The sequence below is a fragment of the Fukomys damarensis genome, unplaced genomic scaffold, assembly GCF_012274545.1.
Source record: "Fukomys damarensis isolate Sample0158 unplaced genomic scaffold, DMR_v1.0_HiC HiC_scaffold_25, whole genome shotgun sequence".
Lineage (NCBI taxonomy): Eukaryota > Metazoa > Chordata > Mammalia > Rodentia > Bathyergidae > Fukomys > Fukomys damarensis.
The window spans coordinates 31270512-31289725 of record NW_022900937.1 but is presented as its reverse complement, the minus strand read 5'-3'; positions in this window follow the sequence as shown (position 1 = coordinate 31289725).

Here is a 19214-nt window from a genome sequence, read left to right as displayed (position 1 = left end):
TTTTTTTTTTTTTTTTTTTGGTACCAGAGATTGAACTTGGGTCCTTGTACTTGCAAGGCAGGTGGCAGAACCGCTGCGCTAAATCCCTGGCCCTGTTGTACAACTTTGCATGATTTCCAGAGGACTGGAAGAGGTGGTAGGCTTGTCAATGCTTTACTGTTGCTATATGGGGAAGTGATTTTGTCACAGTGCAACCTGATTTGTGCCTGTTTATTTTGTTTTGTTTTTTTATTTTACCTTCTTCTCTTTTTCTCTATATTTGGTACTGGGTATTGAACCCAGTGCCTTTGCACTGAGCTACATCTCCATCCCTTTTTAACTTTTTAAATTTTGAGACAGGGTTTCACTTAGTCACTTAGTTGCCCAGACTGGGTTCAAACTTGCCATCCTACTGCCTCAACCTCCCAGAGGTCTGGAATGACAGGCATACGCCACCACATGTGGCCTTATTTTAGCTCTGAATAGCATCCATTGCTCACATTAAACCTATGGGAGATAGGAACTCAGAACTCTAAACAGATAAACACAGAGCTGCTCTCAGTACAGGAATGACCTCTTTATCTTTTCCTTCCTCACTGCTTTCTTCCTCCATGGGGGAATGGTTTGAAATCTACTCATTTTAATCCAGAAATGTACTCTAGTTTGGGAAATTGAGGCTCCCAAAGAGTAGTGGCTTAAGTTCAGAGTGTCAGAGACTCACGGAGTAGGCCTGTGGCAGCTCCATTAGAATGGGTACTTCCTGGTGCCATGGGCAGGGTCACTGCATCTCTGGGTGCTGATGGGGGAGGGCGAGACTCCAGCTTTGTTACTGTATCTTGTGGAGCGGGGAGGCTCCCTGCAAGTTGTCAACAGTATCCTTGACCTGGGGAGGACGTTATAGCATCTGAGAAGTCTTAGGCTACTTCCTTCCTCTGTTCTCAGTTCTGCTACCAATGAAGGGGAGAGGGATTCCGGAGCACTGCCTCTTTTGTACTTACACTGAGCGTCTTTTATCAAATTAGGTAGGACAAAGTTGCCAGCCTGTTAATGAGGCCCTGCTATGAGCCAGGTGCTCAACTCAGTGTTCAGTGCATGTGTCCTTGTGCATCTCCCACCACATCTTCTAACTCAGGTTGTCTTCAGTCTGCACCTGTGATAAACCAGACTTGGAGAGGTTGGATCCCAACCCCTGCTGCCCTAAAGCTGTGGTTGCAGCTGGACTCTGACCTGGAGGTTTTGAGTTTCTGAAGCCTGTGGTTTCTTCCACCCAGCACAAAGCATCTCCAGAGATGTGGAGGTTGCCATGGGATGGCTGGATCCCACTTTGAGCAAGGGAGAGAACTGGATCCTGTGGTATGTTGTGGCCTCTACCAGGGAAATGTTTCACATTACACACACACACACACACACACACACACACACACACACACACACAGCACATAACAGAAATGCATACAAACCACACACACACACACACACACATACACACCACACCACAATCTACACACACACACACACACACATACACACCACACCACAATCTACACACACACACACACACACATACACACCACACCACAATCTACACACACACACACACACACATACACACCACACCACAATCTACACACACACACACACACACATACACACCACACCACAATCTACACACACACACACACACACATACACACCACACCACAATCTACACACACACACACACACACATACACACCACACCACAATCTACACACACACACACACACACATACACACCACACCACAATCTACACACACACACACACACACACACACACACACACACACACACACAGCACATAACAGAAATGCATACAAACCACACACACACACACACACACATACACACCACACCACAATCTACACACACACACACACACACACAGCACATATCACAAACACATACAAACCACAGACACACGTAGTCACACACCTTATCCTGACTCCCTCACAGTGGCAGTTGGGGTCAGCACCTGGGTTTCAAGCTTGGGTAAAGTCAAGGTTCTCAGAGTGTAGCTTTACAGCAAGGCAACCCTGAGGGAGCAGAGAATTCTCTTTTCAGACAGACCACCCTTCCTTCCCATCTCCCCCACCCGGGGGGGGGATGGAGCAGGTGGGCGGGGGAGCTGAGCAGATTTATTGACGCGAGCACACTCTGGAGACAGAAGGCAAGCTGTCAGAGCCGGCGTGCAGGGACCGGATAAATATTTCTGTTGACTTTCCACGGATGCGTTATCCTCACCTGCTCTCCTGCTCCGGGCCTCGGCTGCCCTGAGCTAGGGGAAAGGGCTGGTTCTTTCCAGCCCCAGGAATTAGAGGGGTGGTGGGGGAGTGGGCTGAGGAAGGAGGGGCGCATTGGAGAAAATTCCTGCAGGGTAAATTGGGGGTGGAATAAATCTTAATACTAATGACTTCGTGTTTACTTGCTCTTTCCAAAACAGGTCAACTATGCATCAGAAGTGCACAGTGCAGAGGTCACATGAGGAAGAACAGCTAGCGATAGTTGGCACGACTGCACATTGGACACCATTCGTCACATTCATCCTGCAAGTCCGGCTGGATATGTGCTGTGCATCAGGTATTTGGGATTTGTCTCTGAATACAGCTCTCAGGGCACCTAGATTCCTGGAGCAAGGAGAGAAAGCATTAGACCTGATGAAGCCAGATATGGTGGCGCATGCCTGTAATCCCAGCACTCAGGAGGCTGAGGCAGGAGGATTGCTGTGAGTTCGAGACCAGCCTGGGCTACATAGTGAGTTCCAGGTCAATCTCAACTACATAGTTAGACCCTGTCTCAAAATACAAAACAATTCAAAACAAAGCAAAACAATGACACGATACAAAAAGGGAAGTCTTATCACCTTGTGACAGATGCTGACCTGGACTTGGGCCCCCATCTGCTCCCCTGGGGTCCGTCACTGCCCCGTGCTGCCCACCATTGCCATGGTCATGGCAGCCCCAGGCTGGTGAGCAGAAAATCCCCCTTTCCACACAAGGTTCTGTTCCCTTCACTCATTCCTCAGCCTCCTGTTCCAGGGCCGCTTCCGTCCAGCCTCCTGCTCTGCACTGGTCTAGCCCCTGCCCTTGAGTTCCTGGGTCCCTCCTCCCTGCCCCATTTTATGCTGTGCTCCTCTCTCGTGGGATTTTCCTCCAACCTTTCACTGTCTGTGAGCCACTTGGTACCAGAAGTATCCTGTTCTGGAAGCATCTCAGAGACTCAGACCCGAGCCCCGTAAGTTGTCACCTCCAGTGTGGTGCTTATTCCACTCTGCCCCATCAGGTGGCAGGGAAGAAATCACAGTTATGTTGTCACGACTCCTCTTCATTTGTTGCATTTCTTGCCACACTGAGTGTTTCCACCAGCCTGTCCTCTCCCGGGCGCCTACCTGGTGGTTGACTTTCTCTTTCTCCTGGACCTGTCTGTTTCCTGACGTGTTTGTGTCCATACATCATTGCTGGTGGATGTGATGCTGAGGTCCACACCCCAGGACTGGCTTCTTCCTTCTTTTCTAAGTCTTCTTGTCCCAGACAGACTCTATACATTGTCATATCCAATAACTGTCTGTTCCCTTGTGCAGTTTGATTTCAGCTTTATGGAACAGATGAGATGTTTCGTGTAATGATTTGAGTCAACCTGGATCTTCTGGTAATTAGCAAAGTGGGGTACTTCAAGGGCCCAAAGCTGGGTGATATAATTATTGCTTTATTTGACTGGTCCCTCCACAAGTCTAGTGCTATGGTTTAGGTCTAAAATATCCTCCCCAAATCTCATGTACTTGGAGCTGGGGCTTTTGGAAGGTGATGGATCGCGGGGTGCTGTGCTGATCAGTGGGTTCACCATGGATGAGTTTATAGCTGAATTGCTATAGGAGGTGGTCCCTGGGGTGTGACCTGGCAGGGTTTCACTCTTGTCTCCAGCTCCTCCCTTCTCTCTGCTTCCTGACTGCAGGTTTTCCTCACCACACTCTTCCTTCACTGTGCCGTTTCTGTCAGGTTCATGGTTTCAGAGGGTTTGGTCCATGGTCTGCTGGATCCAAGATGGAAACATTGCGGTGGAAGGGTGTGGTGGAGGAGAGCTGCTCACATCATGGTAGCCAAGAAACGGAGTTGTAAAGGAACAGAGAGAGGGTAGAGAGGAAGGGGTCAGAAAAAGAATACATTCTTCCGGGCTGCACTCCAGTGACCCCTCCTCCAACCAGGCCTCACCTGCAAACAGCACACTCAGCCATGAGCTCATCCATGGGCAGATCCACTGATGAAGACAGCGCCCTGTGATCCATCACTTTCCTCATACAGGAGAATTTAGGGACTTTTTAGATCTAAACTGTAGCACATGATCTCGATGACACTTTACAAACGACTAGGACGAACCAGGGCTTCATTGTTGGCTCTGGTGCATACTAGCTTTACAGTTTAGGACAAGTAATTTTTTTTTTTTTTTTTGAGACAAGGTCTCACTATTAGTTCAGGCTGGCCTTGAACTTACTATGTAGCCCAGGCCGTCCTCGTACTTGTAGCAGTCCTCCTGCCTCAACCTCCCAAGTGCTAGGATTACAGATGTGCGCCACCATGCCCAGCATTGCAATAAGTAATTTAGAATCTCTGTATTTTCCATTCTTTCACCTCCCACATTATTACTGTGCAACCCCAATTTCAAGACCCACAGTGGGAAGAACAGGTAGGAACCTTCTTCATGGAGCTTCCTCTGACTCCTGGGCAAGACAAGCAGCATGCTGCTTGTCAGCGTTGTTCAGAGCCCCTGGTAAGGAGTTGTCTCCCAAGTGTGACCAAAGGAAAGCGCATGGTACCTGGAGTCAAAGGAACTGGGTTTACATCCTGGTTCTCGGCTTCCAGAGCTAGGGTTATGGAGTGAACTTTCACACTTTCCTTTCCTCCTCTGCCTTACAGGATGACACTCTTCACTCCCCAGCCCGAGAGGACAGTTCCATGTGACAAGTCCTGCCAAGGCATTTTGGGCACTGGAAGCCAGTATGCAAATAACTGTCATTTGTTAGTTACTAGTCATTGAAAGTGAAACATAGGGAACTCTCTGGGCTGGGAAATTACAATATGTCTGAACTCCACTGTGGCTCAGAGGCAGAAGTGTTAGTCACAGATCAGACATGTTAGAAGAGTTAAAAGCTTTGGTTATACTTTGGGAGGCTGAGGCAGGAGGTTCTCAAATTCCAGCCCAGCCTGGGCAATTTAGCAACTTAGGAAGACTCTGTTTCAAAAAAAAAAAAAAAAAAAAGAAAGTGAAAGAAAGTGTTGTTTCCGGGTGTGGATGGTCACTACCGGCACTCTTTCCTGGTGATGTGAATGTGGATAACCCTGACCCTGGAACTTCCCCTCCCAGAGTCTTTTGCTGCTGCTCTGAGCCCTCTAGCAAGGCTGCAATGCTTAGTGCATTTCCCCCTGAGATGCCCTTATAGGAAGAAGAGCAGGCAGGTGACTCCCAGGAAGAAACCCTGGCTAGGAGTTCAGTTTCCCAACAGAGACTGGGAACCTTGCAGGACGCCTCCTTCTGGCTTGGTCAGTTGGCCCTGAATCTGATCAGTGGTGCAGTTTCCAGTGCCTCCCAGTTTGAAGAGAAAATCACTTTTCCAAGTGCTCCCTGCCTCCAGGAGGTGAAAACCTTCCATGGACCCCGCCTGTGCCTGGGGCTGGACCCCTTCTCCTTCCTTCCTCCGAGGGCAGCCCCTGGAGTGGGTGGAGCATGAGGAAGGCTCACACAGGGTCCGTGGGTGTGCACGTGCGTGTGCTTGTGTGTGTGTGTGCGTGTGTAGCCCTTGTATGCAGCCCAGGGTGATGATGCTGTGGTCTGCTGGCCAGCATCAGGACACCGCCTCCCCGTCCATGGGTTCTCCAGAAAGTCAGATCCAGGGCGAAGATCCCAGGGACCTGTGGGCTAGAGACCAAGGCTGTGCACAATGCACAGCTGCATGGGCCCAGGACTCCAAGTGTAGCTGGAATGGACTGTTTTCTTTGAGGGATATAGAACGTCCCCAAACCTTCTCCAGCCCAGCACAGGACCAACACCCTTCCCCTCCTGAGCCTGAGTGGCATTATATGCAGATGCTGGCCCGGGAGGCTGGAGCCTTTCCTTTCCACAAGGAAGAAGAGGATGAGCTGCAGAGGGTTAAAAGCCACAAAGCAAATGTAGAAATGCACGTCATCTCTCTGCTCCTTACCATAAAGAGCCTGCCCACCTCATGCCTGGTGATGGGGATTTGAGACAAAGTGGCTGTTCTGTCTTGGAAGCTGGCTTTGCAAAAATCCTCTTTCCTTTCCACCAAAATAAATGGCTTCCTTGGATTTGCAGGGTGAACACACCTGAGTCTGTGTACCCGAGTGGCAGGGACAGCAGTGGATCGGGTGCCTCCCGGAGCAGCCCTAAGCTTCTGTCACACTTCAGTCGCCTCCTCCTCCCACAGCGGCCACAGTGACTGCCATGCAGATGTGGTTCTGGGATTGAGGCCGTCACCTAGGAAACGCAGTGAGCCTGGCACCCTCTCTGTGGCCCGTGCTGGAAAAATTAAGTTTCTTCCATCTTCTGTGTACTTAGAATGAGTCCATCAGATGCAAAAATCAGAGTTTGCTCTACTCTCCAAGGGCTCAAGTTCTCTGAAAGGGGGATGTGATTATTTTTAATCAGCCGATTGGGATCCGGGATGACCTCATCGTCTCGCTGAGAGGCATCCAGATCACAGGGCTGGGAGGCCGCTCTGAACTCTCCGTGACCCCTGCACAAGGGACCGTTTCATCTACACTGCCAGGGAGGAGGTTCGGAGGCAAGAAAGGGACAGCAGGCAAGGGCAGAGCTCGCCTCCCTCTGGGGCTCGCCCGTTAGTCAATATCTTAGTTATTCAGTAATGAATTCCTGGTCCCCCAGGGGCCTAGGAGCCCTCCTGCTTCCCGGGGGAGCTGGTCCCGCCTCGCCCACATGATCTCTTCATTTCTCTGTCTGGCCCGACTTGATCTTTGTGTGACTTCCCACTCCTGATCGCATATCCTAGGATAACCTCGGACCCATTGGGCCCTCCATGGCACCTTACTGAGCATTCCAGGTGTTCTCAGGTGACCACGAACAGCATCCCATTCCCAGGCGGGGTGGGGAGAGACAGACTGTCTTTGTCCCTTGGCAGCTGAGTCTTAACTCAAAGTTGGAGAAGAAAGCAGGGCCCGTGATTCCAAAAAACATCTCCAGTGCCGCTCTTCAGTTACCCAAGTGGAGAGTGGGAGCCCCTACTTCGTACAGAACGGTGCTGAGTGTGGGCAGGGGGCAAGGTGGGGGAAGTTTTGTCTGGGCTCTTACGGAGGCAGGGAGGCCTGGACAGGTTCTGCTGGGGACTACAGGTAGGTTCCTGTGAGCCCGGATAGGTGACCTTGGCCTTCTCTCCCAGCCTCCCGAGCGTCATGGTGACGGTGCAGACAGCAGGGCAGGGAGAGGAGTAGAGGTAAGAGCCATTCAGGGTTCTAGAACTTACTGCAGCCAAAGTGTGATGTGCAATATAAGTCTTGTCTCTCTCCTTTTTCTCTCTCATTTTTCAGCACTGGGGAATGAACCCAGGGCCTTTGTACTGAGTGATTTCCTCAGCCCTTTTTCTGTTTTTTTTTTTTTTTTTTTTTTTAAATCGTGAGACAGGGTCTCATTAAGTCTCTACATTGCAATCCTCCTGCCTCAGCTTCCTGTGCAGAGATTGTAGGCCTTCGTCACTGTGCCCACTTCAAACAGGTTTCTTAATTCTGGGTGACAGTGAGAAAGCCTGTAACTATTGATTTTAAATCCCAGTGACTGCCAGGGTAACCTAAGGACTTGCATTCTCCACAGAAGGAAAGCTTTTGGCTCAGGGAAAAAGACCTTAAATCCCCCTGCACTTAACAGGGGCTGTCCATTTGCATTTTTGCTCTATTTCTTTGGTTCTTTTGTGATTTAACATTGAAATGGAAACACACGTTCCTCAGGGGATTTTTCTAATCTGGCTGCAAATAGCAGATGACCAGAATTCCCAGCTTCTGTGTGCTGAGACCTGGTAATCACATCCTGTAAATCCCTTCCAGTCCCACTTCAAGGACTCAGACAAAAGTCGGGAGTGAGGTCAGTCTGCAGAGGGAGGAGACAGAGTGCTTGTCCTCTGAGAGGAAAGAACCAGACCATCTTTCAGTGTGAGATGGAGAAACACTTTTTCTTGTGAGGATCTGCATTTTGCTGCAGGCCCATTTGACCTGACACTCCCTGCTAAACCGGTTCTGCATGTCCGCTGTGAGCAGGTGCCCAGGAGGACTTAGGCCCAATCCTGGCAGAGAGGATTTGCTGGGAAGCTGAGGCGCTCCGACTTCCAGGCCCCTCACAGCCCCTTTGACCTCATCCACGGCCTGGGAGGGGGCCCGAGCAGTGTGTGCATGTGGGCCTATGCTTTTGTAAAGTACGTATATGTACAAAGCCCTCCACCCACATTTTATCTATTTACTTGCGGAACCAGGGCTTTTGCACTGAGCTACATGCCTGGCCCATTTCATTCATTCATTTTATTTTAAGACCGGGTCTTGCTAAGTTGCCTGGGTTGGGCTTGAACTTTCAGTCCTGCCCCAGCCTCACAGAGGGCTCCGATCAGAGCCCCACACACCTTGTAAAGGCATCAGTTTCCTCTGTTTGTCCCCCGTTCTTATCCGAAGAGTAGCCAGTCTGGTGAGAGAGACATTTCTGTAAGCACGTGAACTCTCAAGTATACAGAGGTGCTGGGTACAACTCAGGTGGGACAGTAGAACTCGGAAGAGAGGCTCCACTCCAAGTGTCCCTCAGAGTGCTCATGGGATCTGAGGATGGGCTTTTGGGAGGAGATTGGCTCACAAGGGCTCTAACCATTCATTAGTGGATGAAGCCACTGATTAACTTGTAACTGATGGCACTGTTGGGAAATGGAGAAAAGTTGGGAAGTGGTGTCTCACTGGAGGTCCCTTGGACACAACCTTGCTCTCCCTCTCTAGGCTTCCTATGTGTAAGGAGCTATATCGTCTGCCATGATAATCTGTCATGATCTAACTTGTCATGGGTCTAAAAGAAGTCAGTTGGCCATGGGTTGAAACTGTGAGTCAAAACAACAAAGCACACTTTCTTCCTTTCTTGTCATGGCAGTAGAAAGCGGACTAACACCCCAGGGGAGAAGATGTCAGTGCACTTGGACTTCAGGGCTGGCTCTGCTCCATTTCTACCCCAGTTGTATGGACCGAGAGGCGGTGCTTATCTAGCCAGTGGGTGTCAGCATGAGCCTCTATGCACAGATGCTCAGCCTTTCATCCGGCCCTCGCCACACTTTGGGGGCCCCAAGGCATCTGGCAGTTCTGACTGTTAATTCAAGGGTTCCCACAAACCCTGCTTTCCAGAACAACTCATAGAACCCCTGCAAGCACCACGAGGGATGAGTAGTTTTATAAAGGACGCACAAAGGGCCCGGTCTGGGAGGGACTCCTGTGTCATCCTCCTGTGGAATTGGGGGGGTACATCACCCTAAAGTGTGACCTCTGGGGGGTGGTCTCTGGACAGTCCACTGACCACACTGAGTAGGGGCAAAGATCAGCTTTGTCGCTGGCAGCTTCAAGGGGTTTGAATCACCTTGAAAGCGTCAAACAGAACTTTACTCTCTTTTTATATCTCTATGTTTCTATAGGAGGGGGAAACAGCAACTGCAATCACTGGGGAAACAGCCATCGATCTAAATAATTACATAAGCAAGGGAGCAGGAGGCTTGGTGGGGCTTTCTGGGATCACCTTGCTCTGGTGAGTTTGCATCACAGTAGTGACTATAGTTACAATATGTCTCTCTCAGCCAGCATAGTTACACAGTTAACCCACGGCTGCCCATTTTTTACACTGGGAGACAGGTTTTGCCCTCAAGCCCAGCCCGGCACACCCTGTGACCCCCAGCAGGAAGCTGCCCTCCCCTCACAGCTCGTCCTCACCTGTGTGCCTGTGGGTTTGGCAGAAGGAAGAGCTGAGGACCTTGAGTCTGAGTTCTGGTCTCTGGGCGACTCCCCCTAAGCTCCTGGAAGCTATTGCCGCGCCACGAGTGTTCAAATCTTGGAGCAGATGAAGTTAGAAAGGAGAACGGCTTAAAGCAACGCACTCCTTTGAGTTCCCCTTTCCATGCCACACAGCCTCAAAGCTGATCTGCTGTGTTAGTTGATGTCTTTCAGAGGCCTCGCAGAGAAGCAAGGGCAAGAGACCCTCAGTGTGTGACTTTCATTGTCCCTTAATGCTGCGTAGTTCAGGGAGGGGAGCGTCTGCCTCGTTACACCCTGATGTGCTCTCTCTTCTCTCCCTCTGCCTCCTCCTCACCACCCCCGGGTGTTGCAAAAGGATGAGCTTTCATCACCCCGGCTCTATCCCCCTCACTCCCTGAGCAGCCTCCTTCTGCCTGCCTGCCGGTCCCACCCTCATGTCTGAGGCACAGCGCCATTGTTCTGCCCAATTTGTGAAATTAATTTTTAAATTTAAAAGTAGTCATAGATCCACATGCCATTGTACAGCACAATACAGAGACCCTGTGGTCTATTTTTTACCCACCTCCCAACATTGACGTTGACGCGATCACCCAGGTATGCTCTATTGTCTTAGCCTGGCTTCTGTTGGTATAAGAATACCTGGGACTGGGGCTTCCCTAAGAATATGTTTACTCAGCTCGATGCTGGAGTCTGTCTGGCATCTGGGATGTCCGAGTGTCATGGTGCCCTCTGCTTGGTGTCCAGTAAGGACTTCTCATGGCGTCATGCTGAGGCCAGGAGCTTTCATGGTGGGAGAGGATGAATGAGAGCTCAGCTCACTCTTCTTCTGCTTCTAAAACCACCAGTGCCACCATGGGACCCTGCCCACATGACCTCACCTCCTGCCATCTTAATTACCTCTCCAAGCCCCACCTCCGGAGACCATCCATGTGTGATTCGGAGAACGTTCTCAACACATGAACTTTTGGGAGACAAACATTCAAACCGTGAGCTTTCATGGTGGGAGAGGATGAATGAGAGCTCAGCTCACTCTTCTTCTGCTTCTAAAACCATCAGTGCCACCATGGGACCCTGTCCACATGACCTCACCTCCTGCCATCTTAATTACCTCTCCAAGCTCCACCTCCGGAGACCATCCATGTGTGATTCGGAGGAGAACATTCCCAACACATGAACTTTTGGGAGACAAACATTCAAACCATAGCCTAAGTTGTCCTTGGACAGCCACATCCATATCTCTTACATCCCATCACCCCTACCCTCCTTGATCCATGGCAGATGTTAATTTGTTCCCCGTTTCTATGTCTATTAAGAAAGCTGCCATAGGATCAGAACACAGGTTTTGGTGTGAGCATAAGTCTCCATCACTGTGGGGTAAACACAGGCCCCCCTCTGTCAGGGGTGCTAATCTCCTCCCTGGAAAGTGGACATCTTAGCCAACATGGCTCAGGTTATTCAGGAAAACAGTGATGTCCTAATAACTCAGAGTATTGCCCTAGAAGATATTTAGTAAGGCTAATTAGTATACACATTTATTTGCCCACATTAGAAAACATGAAGGCAATTTTTCAATTGCGTACAGCAAAAATACCATGTCATCGTAATTACAGAAAAAAAAAATCACTGTGCATTTAGGGCTGCTTTCCAAGCATACAGAAGCAGGAATGGGTTCAGAGTTCTTGCAGAAGGTGAGGAGGGTAGGAAAAATTTATTCTTCACAGGTTGAAGGGAGGTACTCACTGCACTGCCTGGACTGGTACCCGGTATTCAGAGACGGCAGAGGAGCTAGCAGAGTTTTACCTATCAGAGCTCTGATTGTTAGAGACGATCCATCCATCTGTCCATCCATCCATGAGTTACCCATCTGCCATCTATTTGTCCGTCTATCATCAGTCTGTCTGTCTATCTACCTACCTATCTAGTTATCAGCTATTTATCTCTATATTTTTTCCACGTGGAGGGACTAAAGGGACAGAGGGGGAGAGACAGCTCCAGTCGCCATGTGCCTATCAGTTGCTAGGTCAAGGAATGTGGTGAGTAAGAAAGTCTGCCCAATCGTCAGAGGGTTTCTCCCATGAAAACACCTTCCAGAGGGGAAGTGGGTCTCTTTCCACATCTCGGACAGACGTCTTTTATGACCCTTTTTTTCTTGGAGACCTAATCTGTTTGACAGTTTTGAATTCCTGAGTACGTCAGACCTAAGAGAATGAGTCCTTCCTCAGCATGTTTAGAAAAGCTTCTTCCGTTTCATTTTTGTCCCAAAGAGCACTGGGAAACATGCAACCCTCTGGCCTCCCTGTGGCTGCCTTCTCGGATCCCAGCACGTACAGAAGTCACCTTGAAAGTTGACGATCAACTTCTCAGAGAAAAAACAAAGAAGTATTTAAGGTAAAATGAGGTCACACAGGTGGACAGTATCCTTCTAAGAAAATAACATTAGGGCTCGGGTGTGCCCAGAGGGACGACTGTGTGAGGACGCAGGGAGAAGAGGACGGTTTCTGGGGCATGAAGAGGATGTGGGTGTGGGAGAGAAGCCCGGAAGGGATGGATCAGAGGCAGGAGGGAAACAAGACACAAGAAGTGTTGTCAAAAGTGGGTGTTTGGGGTAGGGTGGTCTCAGATGTTCCCAGGACCATGGGATGAGGGGAGAAAGCCCTGCCCAGTGGTTCTCAGGGAGAACATGAGTGACCAGTGCCACTGGCACCCTCATAAAGCGAGTCACCCCTTTTTTATTAACTTGATTCTCTGGCTGGCGTTTCTAATGCAACCATGGTATCCTTTTCACAAGGGCATCGATGTTACCAAGGTGCCCAGGGGCAGCACCCATGTGCCCGTGTGCCAGTGCTTGGGCGCAGAGTGGTGCATGTGCATGGGACCTCGGCCAGCACTGCACAGTGATGACAGAAAGGCGACTCCGGCTTTCAACCCGATTCTGAGGATGCCTGAATTCAGACGGGAAATCAATAAACCGGCTCCGAATTAGCAGCAGTACATCTTTCCTTTTCAGAGTGTGGATCTGTTGTCTGGCAAAGCCAGTTTCCTCTCCTACAAAGGGAGCTATTGAAATGCAGGGAGCGTGCAGGGAGACGTCTGTCCAGGCCTCTCCTTTCCGAGCGGAGCCGCTCAGTCCCCGCATGACCCTGCAGGAATGAGTATCTGGCCTGAGTCCCACAGCAGGCGAAGCTGCAGGTGCACCAGAGTCCCCCGGTCACCTCACCCTGCTTCTGCAGCCTGCGGCAGCGACAGGAAGCCCAGGAGCCCCGCCCTCCTGAACCAGCACTCATGTTGTATTTGCAGGCAAGCTGTGCATTTGTCACAGAACCCATTGTCCTACCTGTGAACACTCTGACCTCTTGACAGGAAACCGAGAGCAGCGCGAAATCACTTGGTGCAGCGGTTACCACAGGAGCAGATGCCTCTGCACAGAGTGGTTCAGAAAGACCCCGAACGGCCTCCTGGTCAGCAGAGGGATCAGCTGTGTTGTCAGAGCTCCTTTCCAACTCAGGGCTCCTCTGTGGAGAGGTATCTTGTTCTCAGCCTCATTTCCGGCTCCTGGGCCTGAGCCCCGGGGCAGGCCTCGTGTTGCTTGTTTAGCAACGTTTTCTCCAGTGGGGCTGCTTCTGTGTCATCACCAACTGGGGTTCAGGGCAGCTGGGGATACGGGGAGCCATGCACAGACCCAGTCCCGCTGCCCCAGGGGACCCGAGGTGGAATTTCTCAGCTTCTGAAAGGCACAGCATCTCCCTTTCTCTGGCTATGTGGAGCCCGCAGGCCAGAAGAGTTAAATAGCCCAGTGCCCTCCTTATTTTTGAAACAGTGTCTTGCTATGTATCTCAGGCTGGCCTTGAACTCACTATGTATCTCAGGCTGGCAGCCTCCTAAGTGCTGTTGTTGTCAGTGTGCTCACCACATGTGCCTCCTCTTTATTGGTTTTGATGGTGGATTCATCCCGGGGCATCCCCAACAGGGCCTGCAGATTGGAGTACCAGTGGGAAAAACAAGGTCAGAGCTGTGGCTTATGGGAGGGGCTGGGCTCATCTGACTCATGTTCTCCGGCTTGAATTTTTGCCCTGGACGTGTCTCAGACCAAATGGCATAATGAGAGTAACCGGTCATGAGGTTTGCAATTGATATTCTTTCAGGGGTAGTGGTGGTGGTTCATACTGGGGATGGAACCCAGGGCTTTTGCACATTTTAAAATTTTTATCTTGAGACAGAGTCTCGCTAAGTTGTCCAGGGTGGGTTTGAAGTTGTGGTCCTCCTGCCTCAGCCTCCTGGAGTGCTGAGATTATGGGCATGTGCCACCGTACCTGGGTTATCATCCTTGTTTTGGATGCAAAGAAACAGAACAGGAGAGATCCAAAACAGATAGTTGAGGGCCACATAGCCAAGAAGCAGTGGAGTTATGCCTCAAGCTCAGGCAGGCCACCTGCAGAAGCCAGGCTCCTAACCGCAGCACCGCACTGCCGTTGCAAAGAAACAGAACAGGAGAGATCCAAAACAGATAGTTGAGGACCACACAGCCAAGAAGCAGTGGACTTATGCCTCAAGCTCAGGCAGGCCACCTGCAGAAGCCAGGCTCCTACCCGCAGCACCGCACTGCCGCCCCGAAGATCATTTTTGACAGAAGCCCAGATTCCTATTTTTATTGCATAGTGCATTGCACCCCAGGGTGAGACCCTGCTACTTACGATGAGACCTTGACCCCTTGGCCAGCTGTCCAGGGTGTGGACTAGGCCCTCCCTCTTGGCCTCTCTCAGCCTTTGTCCACGGAATGTGTGGCTCATAATGGAGTTTGCAAACAAAACAGTTTGGCAAGATTTTGTTTCCATTTACAAACTTCTCATTGGGTCACAAACATTACCATCACCATCTTCTCCCCACAAACACAAATGCAGCCTTTTTCCCCAAATCATACAATAAATAAGTTCTTAAACTGAGGTAGCACTGTACTATCCTGAAAAATGATAGTAGATGACAAGAGGTGGATGAGTTGGATGGAGAGCTGCTTCTATTCTTTTTAATGCTATGTAGACTTTCCACCTGCAAGTATGGCACAAAGAGTTGTAATTGTAAGATCGTGTAAAAAATAAATAGTAAACAGTTTGGCAAGATTTTGTTTCCATTTACAAACTTCTCATTGGGTCACAAACATTACCATCGCCATCTTCTCCCCACAAACACAAATGCAGCCTTTTTCCCCAAATCATACAATAAATAAGTTCGTAAACTGAGGTACCACTGTACTATCCTGAAAAATGATAGTAGATGACAAGAGGTGGATGGGTTGGATGGAGAGCTGCTTCTATTCTTTTTAATGCTATGTAGACTTTCCACCTGCAAGTATGGTGCAAAGAGTTGTAATTGTAAGATCGTGTAAAAAATAAATACAAAAAAAAATCACAGCAAACAAAAGCTACATCCGCAAACACTGAACTGTCCATGTAAACGAAGAGTTAGGAAATGGCTTACTTTTGGTCTGCTACCTATTTTCCTTGTACATTTTTGAGAGATATAGTCTAATACCCTCCATGGAGAAATTTTTGCCCAATTTTGTGATCTCCAGGGAGAACTCACGTGTATTTTTCTCAGAAGATACTTGACTTTTTGCCTTCACCTTTTAGAAGGACCAGCCTTCTGAATTCAGTCATTCAGTCCTGTATCCTGATGGCTGTAGGAGGCTGAGTGCGTGTGTGTGTGTGTGTGTGTGTGTGTGTGTGTGTGTGTGTGAAGAGCAATGGAAACAGGAAGGTGATCTTCGTAAAAGGGAAGGGGACCAAGAGATGGAGGGAGCAGAGGAGGAGGTAAAAATGATTAAACTGTGTAAGTACACATGCCAATTCCCCACGAGGAAAGTAATCATTCTGTACTGCAAATATGGACTCCTAAATTTTTTTTTTAATAAAAAGAGTGAAGACAGGATTCACTGTGGTTCTCCTCTGGGTCCTGGTGTGGCTTTGACCTCAGCTGCCACCTGGACCTGGTTGGGGCGTCCATGGTTATCGCGTGTTCTGGTTCCATCTGGTGCACGTCCAGTCCTGAGCAAGGGGCTTCACACTCACAGCTCACACGTGTAGAAGGACGTGAATGCGTATCACTCTTTCAACAGAAAGATCAATGCACCTCTAGACCGAGTGCAGGTCACACATGCTTTACCCATAGTTTCAAACATGCTCTGAAAATGGCAATGTTCCCGATGGCATACACCTGGTCTGGCCACATTTGACAGCAGAGCCTCAGGCCAACTTTGGCTGTTCACAGTCTGCCCCTTCTGCTTGGTGCAGAATTCATAGATTTTGCTGCATAAATATGAATGTGTTTGCAGGCTGTGGGTCCAGACCCCTCTGGGCCTGTTACACGTTTCAAGTGCACCATTTTACTTTTCTTTTAAATTGAGTTTATTGGTACATTTTAGGTATACAGTACAGTTACATTCATCATTGGGATCTTGTACCTTTACATGACAGGTCTTGGTTCTCATTTTTTCCCCTTGTCCCTGCCCTCCTTTCACCCTCTCCTCCCCTCCCTCTTTACAAACATTTTATTTCCATTTTTTCATTGTCTCATATTTTTTTCTTTTCCCTTATTACCTTTTCCCCTACCCTTCCCACTTTCCCTACACTTTTAGCCCTTTTCTTTCCATTTCACAGTGTCAGTTATCTCATTAGGATCTTATGTACTTTATTACAGTTTATTCCCTCCAGAGAAACTATTTGGTATTTACATATGTGTGACTTATTTATTTCATTTAGGAGGATATCCGCAATATGTATCCATTTTCCTAATTTCTCATTCTTTATGGCTGAGTAGTATTCCATTTAATAGAAAAACCACATCATTTTTATCCAATCTCCAACTGATGGGCAAATGGGCTATTTCCAAGTTTTAGCTATTACAAACTGTGCTGCTATAAACATGGGTGTGCATATATTACTCTAGTATGATTTTGATTCTTTTGGAAAGATACCCAGAAGAGGGATGGCTGGTCAAATGGAACTTCTAGTTCCATCTCTTTGAGGTATTTCCATATTTCCATAGTGGTTGCACCAGTCTGCACTCCCACCAACAGTGGAGAAGGGTTCCTTTCTCCCCACAACTCTGCCAACATTTGTTATTGGTTGATTTCTTGATAGCAGCCATTTTTTGTGGGGTGAGGTGGAATCTCAGTGTTGTTTTCATCTGCATCTCTCGAATCACCAGTGATGTGGAACATTTTTTCATATATTTACTTGCTGCTTTTACTTCTTTGTCTGAGAAATGTCTGTTCATTTCAGATGCCCATTTGTGAATTGGGTCTTTATATTTTGGGGGGGCTGATTGTTTTAAGTTCTTTATATATTCTAGATAAGAGTCCTTTGGCTGAGGAGCAGGTGGTAAAAATTTTTTCCCATATTGTAGGTTGTCTCTTAGTTCTGTTGATACACCATTTTACTTTTTAAAAACATCTAAAAATATTCTGGATCTCATAATACGTCTGGCTGCTCACTTCTAGATAAGGGATGGAGGACCCATGATTTTATTTAATTCTTGACAGCAGTCCTGTGAAGTGGTTATACATCCACATAAAGATGAAGAAACACATATCAGAAAGATTAGTTGTTGTCCAGAGTCACAAAACCATTGTGAGGAAGATTCAGGATTAGATATGTGCTTTCTAGATTCCAAAATGCAAGGGTCTTCGTGGTTTCACTGTAGAGGGAAACCTTGGGCCTGAATGTAGGTGATCCTCAGCTTTTGAGGGGATTACAATGTCCCAGGAAATCCTTTGAAAGTTGGAAATATCTTATGTTGAAAACACATTCAATGTACCTGCACCAGCAGATACCACAGCTTAATCTAGCTTTCTTTAAACATGGTCAGAATCCTTACTTTAACCAGTAGTGGGGCAAATTGTCTAAAGAAAACCCCATTCTAAGAGAAAGTTTGTCCACCTTCTGTGGCTGAGCCGGGGTCTATGTGGCTTTGCCTGCTGCCAAGGCCCAGTGCTGTGGGAGAATATTATACCATACGTTGTTGTCCTAGAAGAAGAAATGAAAATTCAAAATGCCAAGTACACTTTCTCCTGACCATGTTTTAAAGTCATAAAGTTACAAAAATAAGCAAAACCAGTATAAGTCAGACCTGTCAGTAAGAGAGGCAACACTGAGCCAGGAATGTTTGTGAGATCAAGAGCAGGCTCTAGCACAATTCTGCTCAAAGTGTGGACCCTGGGTGACCCTGAGAGCTTATTAGAAGTGCTGAATTTTGGGACAGGACCTATTGCATTTTACCGCGACATGTCCTCTGTAGGGGTGCAACTGTATAGTCAAGTATGAGGAGTCCTGGGTTAGATATTTGGAGCAGGAAGAGACCACGTATCACTCTGAAAAGAATCTTAGGATTCTAGAATTGTCATCTTCTGCCAGCATCGTGCTGCACCGTGAAGCTTTTTCTATGAAGCAAATGAAGAGGGATTAGCATGCAAAGTCTCAGCCCAACAATGGTTGCCAAGGAGGGAAATGCACCCGTGAAGATAAATGGACTAATTACACATTTGCTGAAGGGGAGGGAGGGGGAGGGGAGGGAGAGGGGAAGGAGAGAGGGGCTGGGTAGCTGATTTCCCAAGCTGGTGCTATTTTCCTATTTATCAAATCCAACCCTGTGCCTGCACATTTGTCTCTGGGACAGATTTAGATGATTTGCCTACCGAATATCTAATATATCAAACCAATCGACATCATAATTACTCGTTCATCAATGTTTGGCTCAAGGGTAGGGCTTCCCAGATTTGCAGTGTTGGCTTTATAGGCTGGAGAAGCCTTTGCTGTGAGGCAGTTCTGTGACATGTGGGCCATTTAGCCACCCCTGTGGCTTCTACCTTCCAGATGTAGGTAGTCCTGTCAGGGAAATAAAAAAATGTCTCCTGTTGTTACGAAATGTTCTTGGCGAAAAGAAGGGGATTCACTCCCGGTTAAAAACCACTGTTTTATGACTCTTTGAACTCATTCCTTTTTGTTTGTTTTGTTTTTTTGAGGCAGTGCCTCACTGTGTAGTTTAGGCTGGCCTTGACCTTGTTATATATCCCAGGCTGCAATCCTCCTACTTCAGCCCCTGAGTATGCTGGGATTTCACACCAAGTTTGAATTTATTCTTTATGAGTTTGTAGTTCACGAAGCACAAGTTGTGACTTCCTAGCTGGGTGGGCCCACCTGTAA